The sequence below is a fragment of the Periplaneta americana genome, chromosome 13, assembly GCF_040183065.1.
Source record: "Periplaneta americana isolate PAMFEO1 chromosome 13, P.americana_PAMFEO1_priV1, whole genome shotgun sequence".
Lineage (NCBI taxonomy): Eukaryota > Metazoa > Arthropoda > Insecta > Blattodea > Blattidae > Periplaneta > Periplaneta americana.
Window position 1 is genome coordinate 78051444 of NC_091129.1, and position 17912 is coordinate 78069355.

The following is a 17912-nucleotide window of genomic DNA, read 5'->3' on the forward strand; positions in this document are numbered from 1 at the left end:
AAGTCACACAGAGTTTGTGTGCACTCGATGTGGGTCTCTGGCGTTTCGTCAGCCCACGCGAGTTATGTGGACATAAAGGGAAAAGTTGAGACGATGTCGGGTGAGTTCCCGGGTAGCTCAGTTGGGAGAGCGCTGGTACGTTCAACCAAAGGTCCCAGGATCGATACCCGGCCCCGGAACAATTTTTCCCTTGAAATTATTCATATCTCTCTCTGTTTGTGATTTTGTCTGTGTCTGTCTTTCTATCTGTCTATCTACCTCTCTATCTGTAACTTTCTTGAGGAACAATTGTCCCTAAGATACATCTGTGCCATTTCATCACTCAACAGGCGTAAAGTAGAAATTACAATTACAATATTTTTTTTGTTAACTTCTCCGTTCTTTTGAGTTAAAACAGCTCAACTGATATGAATCCTCAACTGTATACAGGGGAGTATTTTACAATGCTCAGTGGCAAACTACACCTCTCGTCCAGAGCCGACAGTGAGTTGATGGAAGAGCATAAGTGGTGCGAAGGCAGAGGAAACAGAAGTGTCACGACAAAATCTAAGTGTGGTGTTTTTATGTCGCGGGATTTAAACCCTGTTTCCGACTTTGACGTCGAAGTTTAACCATTGGCCCAACAACAAGAGAAAAATGAAAATAAATAAATAAATAAATAAATAAATAAATAAATAAATAAATAAATAAATAAATAAATAAATAAATAAAATAATCTCCAAAATATGAACGCTTCTTAATTAATTGAATGAGCAGAATTATACTGCAATTCAATCTCAAATACTCAACCTCTGGTTTATTATTTGTCGCTTCAAACACTGCGGCAGATATGAACACAAAACCAATATTTCTGTCATCTAGAATTAGCGAAAGCTATTTTATGACTATTTCGAATCCAAATGGAACTTAATTGCGGTCGCATTAATTGACATGTATGCTATACGTCCATGTTTATATATTTTTAAAACTCAAAAACGTTTCTTAATGAGTCATTAGGTATACAATTTCATTTATCGCATTCCAATTTTCAGTGCATATCAGGTTTACAACTGTAATTATTTATCTGTTGGACTTATTAACAAAACCGCATATTGTTAAACCTTCTAATGGATAAAATTACAAACTAAAAACTTTTAACGAGTATAATTGACGTTGTTTTAATTTTTGCGTTGGAATGTCCTACCAAAATGTTCAGCTAAATCTCGTAGTTATACGGGTGGGCCCCTGTAAGTTAATAATGCAGTAATTCTAAAAAACGAAGTGTTTTAGAAGCAATTGTTTGAAATCAGAGTTAATTGACTTTAAGAAAGAAAGCAAACTGTATTATTTATGTTGTTTAGAGGACGTTTTCAAGGCTTCTGGAGATCAATCATTTTTTAAATGGAAACCTATAGTTTTTATTTTTGTTGTCATTCCTCGTTAAAAGTAAACCGTCTTTGTATAAAGCATTTTTTAAATTTAGAGCTTAGTTTAACAAATATTTGAAAAGTAACTTAATAATTGAGAGGCCCAGTGAATTGTTGAATTTATTTTCTTCGGTAATCAGGCAGATTTTGTCATTTTGGACCTCTTTTATGAACTTCCAGTCTTGTGGCATATGTCTACTGATCATGATAAGCATTTATAAATGCCTCTTCTTCACTTGAAGAGAGGGAATCTCAGTGGAATAAATGCTTCTCCTACAAAATTTAGTTTTTGTGGCATGGGCCCCTTTTCCATTGAGCCCCTCAATTGATAATAACAAATTCACATATTGTACTCGCCAAACTTAGACGACCCCAGCTCAGAAGAAAGAAGTCAAAGATGTCACATCAACATGCTCTCGATGTTTATGTTATGCAGTTGGCCGCGACCGATAACTGAATTGCTTTATAACAGCGTTGCCAAACACAGACGGCCTCAGCCCGAGTAGAGAGGTCAGCTTATCTTGCCGCAAGAGACAACTACTAACTTCTCTGTTAAAAAAAAAAAAAAACATCGTACTTGCCTCAGCCCAGCGGCTGAGCTAATTCAGAGTCATAATGTGACAACACTGCATAACTAACAGGCATGCACCGTATGATTTATTATGTCTTAAGTAAGGTACGAGTCAGCAGAGTGGTGTGAGTGAGGTCGTGTAAGCTTGGCGAGAACTATATTTTATATGCATCTAAATTTTTATTTAAAAAAATATGCAATATTCAATTAGATTTTTATTTAAATAAATTCTCAAAGTGATGCTCTTCTATATCAATGTACTTCCAAGTTTTTTGAATAAAATATTGATATGTAATACGTAAGATTACTTCTCTCTCAATATTCACACAAACATTTCGTACGTTCTTGTGCACGTTTTCTGGAGTCGTTGGTACACAGGTCTACTTTCTCGTTGAGGTAGTCAAATAAGTAAGAATTGATGAAAGGAATTGATTGCATTTCATAGACAACTAAATTAGTGTTATAAAAACTAAACAAATTAAGTACGCAGCTATACATTTCAACGAATACGGGGAGAGTGGGTACGGGTGTACAATATCGTAGAATTCCTTTTATCAATTTTTATTTTCAAATATCTGTGAAAATACATCTCATTCGATAACCTGATATGTATTTTTGTTTTGTGTATATAACAGTTTTTTAATGTATCTTTGTAATGTACGAGTATATAAATACACACACGCACACACACATATTATTTGTGATTTTTCGTCCAGTTAATTTGTCGATCACTTAGTGACGCTGTTAGTGCTGTATTTTCTCTATGGATATTGTGTACACACACTCTTACTATGTATCTTTATGCCTATCGAAAAAAAAAGATCGATTTCTGTGGTCGACATATAACATACACCATTCTTCAATTTTTGCTGCAGTCTGTTATGCACTGGCGAATATATTTTGATGCGAAGAAGCTCTGGGGGTACTCGTAGAGTACCACACAGAATTTGGTGTGAATTTTCTCCAGGCAGATTCCCTAATCTAATGTGGACAGTGAGAGACAATTTTGTGCGTACACGAAAATACTCACTGACTGTCACACAAATCTTCGTGCGGAAAATGCAGAAACCAGGCTTAGTTTATTTTTATTTTTATTTTAGTAGGTTATTTTACGACGCTTCATCAACAGCTTAGGTTATTTAGCATCTGAATGAGATGAAGGTGATAGTGCCGGTGAAATGAGTCCGGGGTCCAACACCGAAAGTTAACAGCATTTGCTCATATTGGTTGAGGGAAAACCCCGGAAAAAACCTCAACCAGATAACTTGCCCCGACCGGAATTCGAACCCGGGCCACCTGGTTTCACGGCCAGACTTGCTAAACGTTACTCTACAGGTGTGGACTGCTTAGTTTATATTTTGGTAATGCTGATTACATGATATGTGTAATATAAAACAAAAATGTAGCAAACGTTTTATATTAAGCATAATATAATTAATTGACAACTTATTTCACGAAATACTTTCCCAATTGATAAGTTATTTCATGAAATACCCACCGAAATAATGGCAGATTTAACATCAAAATCGCCAATTTTTTCATAAAAAAATATTACCCCTACCTATGGGACATAGAAGGGGGCTCATATCTCACTCTCTACAGAATCTGTAAACAGATAAGGGACGACACCATCTGAAAATAATGTGGTTAGGTACACTGGACGTATTTATGTGTAAAGTCAAACATTGAACCTTCTGATGTTTACTTCAATGGATTACTTAGTTGGTAAGCTTATTACCTAATTACAAAGTTTCGTGGGGCACTTACTATAGCAAGAACAATCTTAACGCATTAAATGTAATCACAACAACATGTAAACTGATTTCATACAAGTTTAAAGGTGAGTACATTTAATGAGCACATAAGTCTGTACTAGTAGACCTAGAAACTTCAATGTACGATGGTATCTTGGCTAAAACTTTACATAACTGATCACCTTTTTCTACAAGATCTTAAGCTTGCGTAAGCCCTATATTCCGCAGAATTCAATTCTGTCGTGCGTGGTACTTCGAAGACCGAATTAAGGCTGGTTCACAATAAACCGGGAACGGAAACGAGAACGAGAACGGAAATGATGCTGCAATAAATGTATTTAAATGTAAGCATTTACAATTAACTATTGTGAAATTTATTTTCACATTAATTTCGTTCTCGTTGTCGTTTCCGTTCCCGGTTTATTGTGAACCACCCTTTAAAGGTATAAAGTTCGTTCCAATAAAGGTATAAGCCAGGAACCGTCCGTAACTATCGTGAGCATGCGCAGTACAGAAAAAGCGTTCCAACACACTCCAAACCAGTTCTGAACCGGAAACATGTAGCTACTGCAGTCGGGCGTTCTAACAAACTTTTGGCACGGATCCGGAACGGTCAGAAGTAGTCGGCGGATTGAGGCATGTACTGGTGAGTGAGTCTCTCGCATATGCGCATAGGCTCACCAGCGTCTCCTGGATACTGAAGAAACACATGATCGACAATGTTCACGTCAATGAGATTAAGATGGAAAGTCACAGTGCAGACGAATAATAAAACTAGAGATGTAGGCTAGTTTAAATTTTCGCCAAAAAGAAGAGAATGAAAATTATTCGGGTATTGAAATAGTGACAGAGATGACCAAAAATGTTGAATGTCCTCTTTCAGCAACAGGTATCTTTTACGTGCTGTAAAATTACAATACAGTGCACATAGTCTGACTTTCCTCCATGCTCATGCTAAGGGCTTTATCGTTCTTTTAAATCCATCGCCTTCACCCAGGCTTTAATTCAAGAACCTCAGATACAAGCCCAGCATAGTAAACGAGATTAACGAAGACATCTTCAAGTTGATGATGATGACGACGACGATAGCAACAACTTCAGGTCCTCAGAAACAGAACTCGAACTTGCCAAATTCATCTTGTTCGGCATTAATTTCAGTCCTTTCTTCCGTTAAAAGATAATTTTTATACACACAATTTAGTACCGGTAGTAATTGTCAATTCTGCTTGATAAACTTTAAGACAATACCTTTAATTAAGACAATGAGGCCTCTTTTCTAGGTTCTCGCCATGACTTGTTCATAATTATGCACAGCGGAGACATTGAAATCGCAAAGACCTCAGTGCAAAATTAATTACGCCTGTAGTTAGACTCCCGTCTAGTCGCACGACGCCGACAGCAGAGTCGGTTTCTGGCTGCCGTCCAGAGAACTACGGTGCAAACTTAATAACCCCGCCGAGTATTGAATTCATCCAGTCCCTCACAATACATACGGCAAAGGAATTGAAACTTCGCTGCGAAACGTCTCTAATACATGTAATAGGCCTAGTTTACCTAACTTACGGTCCTTTGACGTGAATGCATCTTTAAAATCAGAGATAACTGATATGGACGATGTAACGTTTGCAAGATGTTCCATTCCGACACCATAACTTTGTGACTAATAATAAGATTGAAATAAATATTATCTTGATCGATCGGTTATAATTATAGTACGATGCGAGCATGAATTTGGTGGGAGCTAGCGGCGACTGGCGGCCATTTTGGACATGAAAGAAAATTTCCGAGCAGTATTCCTATATCTCTCAGCTCCGATGTGCTAGCGCCCTTATTTTGGTGCCTAACGAAAGATCTCGTCTAGATCTGTCGATACCTTTCAGACAATCACAGATTTTAATAATAATAAATTTGTATAATAGGATCTAATACTTTAGACTCGACAAAATATCAACAATTATTCATGAAATCAGAAACAGTGAACAAATTAATATTCCATATTGTAGATTACACAAGAGCAACAGAAACTTTCAATTATGGGGATGGAATTATATAAGCTCCCCAGTCAATATCATAAATTACCAATCAATAGCTTCAAAACCAGATTTTACAATTAGTTATTAAATAATCCTTTTTATTCTGTAGCTGAATTTTTCAACACAAATTTGTATGAAATTGTTTTTTATAATAAATACGTTTAATTGCAATTAGTTACAATTAATACATTAAGGGTGAACTGTTTTCTATAATTTAAAAGTTTCAAATTATTTCATGTTTTCATTGTATTATTTAAATTTTAATGTTTCTTTTATTAGTGTGTTTTAAAATGTATTATATGTTTTTCAATGTATTCTGACTAAGTTAAAACTGTATATCTAATGACCGAAATAAATTGAACTGAATTTAATTAAAATCCACGTGACCCCGACAGATCCACACCCATTTTTTACATAATCATTTGTAGCATCACAAATAATTAACCAACATGCACAAATCTTTCACTTGAATTATGACATATAAAGACTTTTTATTTATAATGATATTAAAAACTTGCAAATCAAGCTTTCAGGTATAACTCCCTGTGAAGTTGATTTGAATAATTTCGAGGGAAAAATTGTTCCGGGGCCGGGTATCGAACCCGGGACCTTTGGTTAAACGTACCAACGCTCTCCCAACTGAGCTACCCGGGAACTCTACCAGACACCGATCCAATTTTTCCCTCGAAATTATTCATATTAAAAACCTATTTGCTACATTCAATAGAGGAACTCCTGAGGAAATCCTCCGGGCACTCATTTCTATTACAGAATTAGTAAATCCCAGGGGCATACTGTAGTGCAGCCGGAAGAATAATTGTGCGTTCATGAATCCTGGGCAATTTCAAAGACAGATGGTATCAAATCCAAGTTACAAAAGCTAAATGGCCTCTAGAAGAAAATGATTCGTTTCAAATAGAAGATAGTATAAATTCAAGACATAAAAATTAATTGAAATACATTTACCGATGACAAAATAAGAGTTAGTTGAATAAAAATCGTTAAATATATTCATTAAGTGCAAGAAAGAACATAAAAATTAGTACTGAATTATAAACAGACTGACTAATATAAATACGAGGCGCGTCCAGAAAGTAAGTTTCCCTGGGACCGTTTATAGAAAGAAAACACTATTTCATGACAAGATTTATTAGAACAGATATAGCAACTATTGTATCCCTGTATCGTAGAAGTCTACCGCTTGGGCCCGGAATCAGTGTGTGACGGCCGTCTACACCTCTCTGTCAATGTGAAAATGCTGACCAGACAGGAATTTCTTGAGGTGTAAGAAACGATGGTAATCGCTCGGCCACATACGGCTCGGCGCACAACAGATATTCTGTAGGAACTCCGCTTGGAAGTGTTTCAACATTCAACCAACAGCCCGGATCTCGCTCCCAGCGATTACAATATTTTCTTATACCTTAAGAAATTCCCTTCTGGTCAGCATTTTCACAGGGACAGAGAAGTGAAGACGGCTGTCACACACTGATTCCGATCGCCGGCAGCAGACTTCTACGACATAGAGAAACAAAATTTGATACCACAGTATGACAAATGTCTCAAATCCTGTAAGAAATATGTTGAAAAATAGCTCAACAATTGCTGTATCTGTTTCAATAAATCTTTCTATAATATTGTGTTCTCTTTGTCTAAACAGCCCGAGGGAAACTTACTTTCTGGACGCGCCTCTACATATAGATACTACAGGTGAATACAATACTGATATTCTAATAGCCTACATAAAGATAAGACATAGATGCAAAAAAAATATGAAGGTAGATAGATAAATGAAAAGTGTTAAGATAGACGAAAGTAAAATACAGGTTTATAAAACAGACACAATAAAGAGATAGATAGTAAAGATAAGAGGTAAATAAGACGAAAAGACAGATAGGTAAATAATGATTATCATACAGTACAGTTACTTCTCTCTTTATTAACTTATATCTTGAGCAGATATCTCAAGATTTTGTAGTCTATAATTTGTGGTTTAATTCAGAAGAAATTTTTGTATGCTTAAGAAAAATAATAATCTAAAATTACGAAAGAAGGCCTTTAATTAAAGGAAGTTCTTTCTAAACTTCTTAGTCAACATCTCAAAAGCTCCTGAGCTTTATTCCTATTGAATATCGGATTTCTTTTCTTCGCTTCTTACCCTTTCTTACGAACTCTCGTAACAAGCGGCAGTTCCTTACAAAAGCTTCTGCGAGCAATGGTTCTCGGTACAGAAGTGATCTGATTAGAGATATCAATATTTTCCCCGGCTTTCTGAGCCCCTCAATCTGTATCATTATAAAAACTTTGTCTTGTAAAATTGATCTGTATTGTACTCAGATCAGAAGGGATCATTTTTTTGTGTCGTACACAGACGGAGGCAATTATGTGGAATCGGCATTCGGAATTGAATTCTCATAAAGCACTGGATTTATTATACTTTGAGAGCATATCAAATAAATATCACGTTGGATTTATTTGTAACATTTCTTTATACAAATTGCTAAAAGTCTTCTAATATAAATACTCACTCTCAAGTGTCGCATCAGAATACGAACATGATGAGTTTCGAAGAACTGCTACTAAGAAAATAGAAAATCAAGTTCTGGAGCAAGTAAGCCTATCCATCTACTTGTCCTGTAATATATCTTTCAAGAAATGTATCCCTATTACAGATCATGGATTCCACAGGTCAGCAAACAATGAACACTGGTTGCTTGACGTCTTATCTTCAAAGAAAACTTTCTCATACTCATTTCTGTTACAAGCTGAGTCGAACCCGTGGCCATAGCATAGCCATAAGGAATAGGTCAATTGGAAAATTCCATGACCCAATTGGAGCTCGAATCCACGACATTCGGCTTTGTAGCCTAGCACCATAAGCATAATGCTACCGCATGTTACCAACATAGTCTCCTGTGGAAGACAAATTAACTAAACATCAATATTTGATGTAAAATACAGAGAAAATTTATGATAATATGAATCCAAGAAACTAAAGAAGTTCTGCTGAACAGATAGTGTATTTAGACTTAATCAGTCACACTGGAGCGTTCGACAGAAAATAGGTTTTGCTCAGATAGGCCTAAATACCATGAGTCTTTTACTGTTATAGATCGAACACCACTGCCGAGGAAACAGAGCGTAAATTTCCCCTGGAACAAACCACAGGCCAGTCATGCTTACAACATTAGTATACAGCTGACTTCCATTCAGTGAAGTTCTGTTTATTTTATGGCAATACAGTACATATTGGAACAGCGAATCCTCATTTATGATAAGTATATGCCCAAGAATACATACCTTTGCCAACTAAAAAGCATCTAAGACGTTCAGACGAGGATATCAAGAGAAGAATAAAAATGGAATGGTACAAATTATGGTCTCTAAAATTCATCATTCTCGGCAAATTCTTAAGTCGCCAGTTAAAAATTGATGTTTTGGAGAACTGTTATCTTCCCGGTCATGCTGTATGGAAAAACCTGGTTGATGACAAATACCAAAATGAAGATAGTAAGAGTAAGTCAAAGCAAGATGGGGAGAAAAATACTGCACGTCTCCTGGAGGGATAGAATCAGCAGCCAAGAAGTGATGACCATGACAAGCATGAAGCGATCCAGGCTCTACAACTGAAGTAGAGATGGGGCGGTCACGTTCTGAGACTCAACCAGTCAAGATGCATCAACTGTATGGGACCCGAGAATAGGGAAGAGAGGCCAGGGCAGATCGAGGCGGTGTTGGTCAGATCTGTTCAGAGAAACAGCAGGAGCAGTATGGTCCAGAACAGCAACACACTGGGAAGAATGGAAAGTCTAGAAAGAAGAACTCTTGAAACCAAAACAATGTAAATATGAAGGACCGAGCTAACAAATTCAAAAGAGGGTACCATACTTAAATTCGAGTCGCTCAATACTTGAATAATTTCCTCATTGCTTCATTTAGTAATGTGTATGTATATAATATGGAATTGCAATGTGAAAGCCGAATGCACACAAACGAAAGAAAGAAATTAACTAGAGACAGGAAGAGCATGCAAACACCTCAATTGAATTGGCTCGCGAATTGAGAGTAATCGAGCTAGTTCTCTTAGGTTGCGTCACAGAAGGGATTTCATGGGCTGTTCTTACTTCTATGTTACAAATAATTCGTACAAAAAGTCTCGTGCTGTATTTCCAGCAGCAGAAAATTCCAGCAGTTATTACAACGTTAGCCAATAAATTGCATCTGGAATGTAATATGTAAGAAGCTGTAGAATTTTATTGCCGAAATCTGACGCGCATTATCACCGATAAGTGAACTGTTACTTGCCCATGTCACTTCCCGAACGACGCATCACTGAGCAATACTTGTTCCCAGGCGTACATGTCAGAAGAAAGTTTTGTCTCACAGATACGAGTAGTTTTAATTATGAATTGTTTTTTAGAATAGTTTGTTTCACATTTTCTATTTGTGAAAGTGCTTTGGGTTTATCTACTTAGTGTCTATAATTCGTAGATATGGTATTGATTATTTTGAAGTCCCAGAAAGAAGGCAGTGCGAATGATCAGATATACAACGAAACAAGACTAATTTTATTATCTCAACTAATCGTTCTCTTGTGAACCAGGTCGCTCGTCCTTTGATCATGCGCACTGCCTCCTTTTTCGTACTTAGTATCTGTGCGCTAAAACATTTTTTCTAAGACTGTACATATCAGAGAAAGAGAAGAAAGCGTTTTTCGTGTAAATCAGGAAATTTTTAGCAAATAATAATAATAATAATAATAATAATAATAATAGTTTTGTCCGAAACACTTTATCCCAGCATTTCAAAGTACTGAATGTCGAACAGGAAAGATGCAACTACAATGGGCAGTAATCACTTCTCTCAAACTAGGTATACAGAGAAACAGAACTTTTCCCACTTCTGTAGCGCATAGTAAGGATCACGTAAGAGGAATTCCTAAAAGGATAATTTGGCCGTCTCTTACTTACTAGATATCACCAAAAGATGGTAAACCACAATAATAATAATAATAATAATAATAATAATAATAATAATAATAATAATAATAATAATTATTATTATTATTATTATTACTATTATTATTATTATTATTATTATATACGAGTATTAAAAATAACGATGTGTTGCTTATTTACCACATCTTATATTTATGTTGGGGAGGTGTTTTCTAAAAGCTTCAATAATTTGTGAAAGACTATATTTTTCTTCTGGACCTCTGGCACATTATGTTAGTAGTTTGTAGATTAGTGTATGATCTAATATTAAAATGTATTTTGTCTGAAAACATGACAATCATTGCTTTCATCAAACAGTCTACTATTCACGAGCTAACCTAAAAATTTATTTTGTTTGATCACGTGATATGATTGGTACGAATTCCAAAAACGAATGCCACTTTGAAATGTATGCTTAAGAATATTTACTCCATTATTGTAATAAAAGTCTAAACACAAAAGAGATTAATTAAAATGTGAAATGGTACTTCTTTTGATTACTCAGGGGCATATATCACACGAAATATGTTATATTTATTTACACTTAGCCTAACCACAACACAAAGCAACACATAAAATAACTATTATGTATTAATTTTAATACTGATTTAATTAATTATTAGTATGTTAAAATTTCACTAGCTTCCAGTAATCGGCTCAGAAATCTAGGACAATTTGAATTTTCAGAATTTAAACTACCGACAACTTGTGTCACTGCTGCCACATAACAGTTATAAAATCACTACCAGTTGTAATATTTCTCAGTATCGAAATTCGAAACGAAGTTGGCAAAAGAAAATTCAACCTGCAAACTAGAAAATCACCATAATCCACTAGCTTATGTAGTAATGGGGGAAAAATTGTTAGGTTTCAACCTTAGGGTATTAAGTAAGCTGATCCGGACTATACACTCTGATGATGTTTTACAGTTGAAATTGAAAGAAAAAGAATACTGGATTCTAAACAATTGCGCCTTAAACTTTATCACCCTCAGCAAATAATGAACCCGCGTACCTCGAGTTCAGGAGCCGTAACGATAACCACTTCACTGTCGGCCGTACGATACAATATATTCGTTGCATATGTATGATAATTCTTGAAAACGATCCAGAGAAGCGAGTGATCGGTTGAAGGAACAGCCTGCGTGGGGGAGTGTGACAAGCTTTTGGCGGGTTTGATTGATCATCTGGTAATGGCCCTTGATGAAGGTGAGGCTGGGCTCATCCTTCCCAACAACGCAACTCCCAGGCGAGGTAATATTTCAATACAAAAAGACGGTGTCAGACAATCACGCCCTCTGTTTGGTTAAGACAATCTTAAGGTTCCAGCTAGAGGGTCGCGAAATCTCTGCAGAACACGAGACAAGAATGAAGGCGAGAATCAGTGATAACAGAGTCAGTGAGGGACGCAAATGAGAAGGAAATAACTTGTCCTTCATTGTGTTCGGTACATGAAATTTGTAATATTCAGGTTTACTACTTCTTATACGAACGTTATATTGGTTGTTCACTTTCCAAGTTCAGTGCTAGAAACCTGGATTATGAACATAAGACGACGAAAGTTTAGACGTTGAACTACAACTTTGTCCTCACTTGGTACGGAGGGTAAATTGGGAACGGACTGTCATGAAAGAATTTATACTCCCACTTGATCTCATATTTCTTTCGTTTTCCTTGTATTGCCATGTATTCACCATATTTTTCTTGTATTTCACTTGTTCTCTCTTTATTCCCCTTATTTCGTGCTATTTCCTTTCTTATCCTTTTATTTTCCTCGTCATCATTCTACTTTCCTTGTTCTCATTTTATTTCCCTTATTCTTCTTGTATTTCCATTGTTCTCATTTGTATTCCCTTGGTCTCCTTGTCTTCTCCTTCTCCTTGTCTTCCCCTTGTTCTGCTTGTCTTCCTCTTGTTCTCCTTGTATTTCCCTTCGTCTTCTTGTTTTCCATTTTTATCTTTGTCTCCCTCTTCTTCTTCTTGTATACCCGCTTGTTCTCCTTGTCTTCCCCTTGTTTTCGCCTTGTTCTTGTCTTTCCCTTGTTCTCCTTGTCTTCCCTTGTTCTACTTGTCTTCCTTTTTGTTTTCATTGTCTTCCCCTTTTTCTCCTTATCTTCCCCTTGTTCTCCTCGTCGTTTTCTTGTTCTCCTCTGCTTTCTTTTGTTCTCCTCGTCTTTACCCTTGTTCTTCTTGTATTACTCTTGTTCTTCTTGTATTACCCTTGTTCTTCTTGTATTACCCTTGTTCTTCTTGTCTTCACCTTGTTCTTCTTGACTTCCACTTGTTCTTCTTGACTTCCACTTGTTCTTCTTGACTTCCACTTCTTTTGCTTGGATTCTCACGTTTGGGAAGACGAAATTTATTGATTAATAAAGGTTTAATAAGATTTATGTCGAGAATAACTACTGTATTTGGTGATTTTCTATTAAGATATAATACGGCTTCACTTCCTTTTACATTAAATTATTAGGTGAAATCAGATTATTAAATAGTGTGGTCGGTTGTTCTTGGCTAACTATAAATCTCTTCTTTAGTGCTGCGTATATACCTAGGTATACGTGAAAAAGGAGCTGACTTGCTGAAAACTTATTGTGTATACTGAGAATTTATGTGGGTTTTCATGATACATTTCACATATCAATGAAGCATTCTGTAGCGTATGTCTGGTTCTTCCGATGGCCGAACACGGGACGAATTCTTACACTTGGGCTTACATTAGCTTATTGTGCGCCCTATATGCTATAACTATCCAAGTCCGACAGGTGACCTGGTCGGCATTAGTAAATCCGATATTGACAGGTGGGCCATCCACCTCAGCTGTTTCAGAGCCAGGTTCCCTCCTCAGCGGAGTACCTAATCAAGGAGCGGATTTTTATGCAATAAAAGCTAAAAACGACACCGAGTATAGTTGAGTTGATATCACGCCGGTTAGAACCATTTTGGTATCTTGTTCACAACACTCTGATATCGAAACAGAGGACAGCTGGCTCACAAAAACTGGGGGTATGAATCTAGTGAAGCCTACTTTTTATTTGTAAATAATGGCTGAAACCGTTCATTTGAATTTGAGTTTCAAAAGCGAGTGCCACCAACAACTCAACGCGTCAGCGAAAATCTAACCAATAGTATGAACTGGCAGGCAGTGTTGCCAACAGTTGTACGTATAATACCACTAGATGGCTTTCGAAAACCCGCGATTTTCTAACAAATATCTCTAGATTTTAATGTATACTGATTATTCAATAATAATAATGATAATAATAATAATAATAATAATAATAATAATAATAATAATAATAATGATGATGGTCAAGATAGAGCATCCACCCGCCAATGTAACGAATATTGAACACTATTATCATTGCCAATGTGGCGATATAAAGCAATTTTGAACACTTTTTATCACAGACACAACATATTTAAATTCTTATTGCACGATATATGTTATCGTTAAAACCGAAAATTCGACAAAACCAGTTTCAACTAGTAAAAACTAGTTTTAAAATATAGATATATAGAAAGCGAATTTTCTTAAGATCTAGAATCAATGACAGGTCAGGTTTGGTTTTTTAGGTTTTTTTAAGCTTTTACCAAACAAAAACCTAAACAAACCAAACCTAACCTGACATTGATTCTAGATCATACGAAAACTCACTTTCTACCTATCTATATTTGCTTAAACTAGTTTTTACTAGTTGAAATTGGTTTTGACGGATTTTGGGTTTTAAAGGTAGGAATTATCATTACATTAACACATCCATCATTTCACAAAACACACACTGAACGAATTAAATTTAATTATGAAAGCCGCTAATAATCCTAATATGAATTTCATTTCAGAAAATTTAAATATTAAAAACCGCTAGTATTCCCGCTAAGCGGGTTAATATAATTTTACCCGCTAAATGGTTATAAAAAAATCTAGATTTAGCGGAAAACCCGCTGAATTGGCAACACTGGTGGCAGGAACTCCGTCAATTTAAACAGCAAAAATGAAACTGCGTCATTCGCTGCAATTGGACAACGCTCTGAAACCCAACAGTAAGTTATTATTTAAACCAGAGACGGGTTATTGCTTGCTAGTTGTAAACAATCGAGTTGAAATATTAGCTTTTATAGCCGCGTCGCTGTTATTTCCAGCAGCCAATCACGTTGCAGCTCAGATACATTTAAACGTGCGCGTCTTGTCATTGGCCGCTGATGACGTCATGCACTTTCAATGCTGCCACATTTAGTAAACAGCTGTTATGTAATATACAGTCCTCCTCGGCGGCAAGCAGCTAAGAACGCGGCCAGTTTAAGAAGTAACCAAAGAGGAGGAGTCACGCCGGAAATAACAGCGACGCGGTTATAATACATAAAAATCCGTCCCCTATAGGCCTACGGTGGTAAACCCCAGGTTTCGGAGTCAAACCCTTCCTATATCAGCAATGGAAACCCGTACTACCCCCAAGACTTCACCCCACTTGTTTTCAAGGGAACCAGGTAGTGATTAAGAGTCAAAAATCCGATTTTTTATTTCGTGTTTTAAAAACAAGTACAAAGCTTGCACTTTAAAGCAATAAAAAATACTGTGGGGGTATTTCTGCAGATAAGCCCGTTAAGCGGCCTCTTTAAATTTGGAGGTGCATGTAATTCATACGTTCTTCTTTTTTTTAAATGCAATTTTCCATAAGTTGACATTTTTCAAACTTAAGTGCATTTTTCTCTGAAACTAGTGAATCAATTTACATGAAATTTTTATAGTGTTTTATGCAGCCTGTGTTATACATAGTAGATCTACGGTTTTAAGAATATCATACACATAACACGAGAAAAAAAATATATATACATTGAAAAAAATTGAAAAAATATTAAACAAGCTTCAATATTTTTTCTGTTTCACTACTGGTGAAATATTTAACTAAATTTTGCTTTAGAATTTACAGTATGCATTATTAGATAACCTAAAAAACACAAGGGTATATGAGTGAAGATTGTTGCAAGTAATGTGCACTTGAAGAATGAGGTACACTGAGAAAACATTATCAATTAGGGCCTTTATTTTGCACTTGGATAGGAAACTAATTAGTCGTCTTTTATACCACTCAATTCAGAATGATTGACTGTGTTAGTACGGACATTTTTATTCCATTCTGAGCACTAAAAGCCTAGAAATATTGAACTAAACTTTTGTACGAAAATTTTAATCGCACAGGCATCACCTCCTACTCCCTTAAATTATTACTGATGATAGATGAAATGAAGGAGTCAAAAGTGTTGTGAAATGACAGAAAAACCCCGTGCAATATCTGTTTTGTCTCCAACAATTTCTTTCACAACCCTGCCGAGGGTTGAACCCGAGCCGCTTTGATGAAAGTGCTTGAGTCGCAGATGCAGCTATTCTATATAATATTCAGGTCTCAATTTCCTGGCTTTAAATTTCAACATTTAAAAGATAAATTTTTTTATAGCTTGCAATCAACGTCATCCAGGTCGTCATATAAACACGAAAATCCTGTTAGAATTGTTCAAAATTAAAAATGATATTTTCTCCTCCCCCCCCCCACTTTAATTTCTATCAACCCTGCCAGAATATAAATTCGTTCTTGTTTTGAAATCTCTGGAAATGATTCGAGTATAAAAAAACTAGAAATAAACAATGACAATGGCACTCATTAGTATCGGTTGTGGCAGGTTACCATGGAAATAGCGTGTTTGAAAAAAATACTACCGGGAAAAACGTGTGGGATGACAGGTGACGGGTGTAGAATCGCCATGCGTACTGTAACTTTGTGTTGTTTTCAATGATCCCTCCCTGTATAATTACAGACGCTATCACCAGTTTTACTCTCTCTTTATATCGGGCGGCTTGGACCATTCATTTTCCATTAACTGCTTTTTTTTTTTTACCTCACTAAAGTTTCACAACGTGTTAACAGTAAAAAAAGCCCTCTTTGCTGATTTGCATTTGACCGTCCAACTTTTAATTTACCTGACATTTTCAGGCGTATTGAGTTTTTAGCTTATCCAAAACAAAACAAAAAAATAAATTCCAGTTCTGCCTTCTACCATTCGAAACACACATTCGATTGCCATTTGATTGTGTAATTTAGTAATTGTAAGAGAGCTGAATCCGCTCTACTTCTTTCGCAAATGCGAATTTTGGCTTCGCTTGCCGATTGAAAGTGCTGCATTGCCCTCTGCTTTTAAATAAAAAACGCTCAAGTGTTTGCTAACAAAAAGCCTGCAATTTGGTTAACACCAGAATGCAAATTGTAATCAACTCACAGAACAAAATCCTATCACATCTTATAAACTATGGTTTTCAATGTCTAATTAGCCACATTTATGCCTGCATACCTGCAATTTGCAACTGTTTCGCTTCTCTAACTTACTCTTTCTTTCTGTTTCTCTACCTACATGTTCCTCTCCATCTGCCATTTTCTCTGTCTCGGTCTCTCGGTCTCTCTCTCTCTCCCTCCCTCCATCTCTCTCACTCTCTCTCTCCCCTCCAGATCTCTCTTTCTCCATCCGTTTCTGCATTACTGTCTATTTGTCCATCTTCATTTCTATATTTCCTGCATATTTATCTCTCCCAATCTTTCTCTACTTGTTCATATCTGGGAAGGTTATATGGATAATGTAATGTAGTCTATATTCTCCATATAAAAAAAGATTCAAAATCGTGTCTTTCATTGAATCATAATCCATTTTCTGAGCTGAATCAATATTTCTCACCTAATTCATATAATATTCTTAAGAAAAAAAGTGTTTTCAATCAAAACTTTATCATTTTGTCTGTATTTTTCTTTCCATCGAAATTTCATATATTCAGTTCAAATTTATTAATAAAAACATTTAATTTAAACTAAATAAGTTTTGCAAGTGTGATGATGCTTCTTGCAAGATCGGTAGTAGGTAGTTAAAAGATATTTGTAGATAGATAGCACCCGCAGCACTTTTAAATTAGGCAAGTTCATTGCAAGAGCAAAAAAAAGTCTATTATTGTAACGGGCAATGCAATACATTTCTGAATTTCTACTATTATACATTCTTTGACATCATTCATTACCAGGCTTCGAGACTTTGGACCCGATACAATAAGTTTACTGTGCATGCACTATAGGTTGTTGACTCGCTGCAGGTAGATAGAGATGTGTTGAGGTAACAG

General features: G+C 36.0%; 1 protein-coding gene across 1 annotated transcript in view; it reads right to left on the bottom strand.

Annotated features, from left to right (window-relative positions):
- Nucleotides 1–17912, bottom strand: part of LOC138712041 (EGFR adapter protein-like) — a 1474549-nt gene that overhangs the window by 937285 nt on the left and 519352 nt on the right. The window lies entirely within an intron of this gene.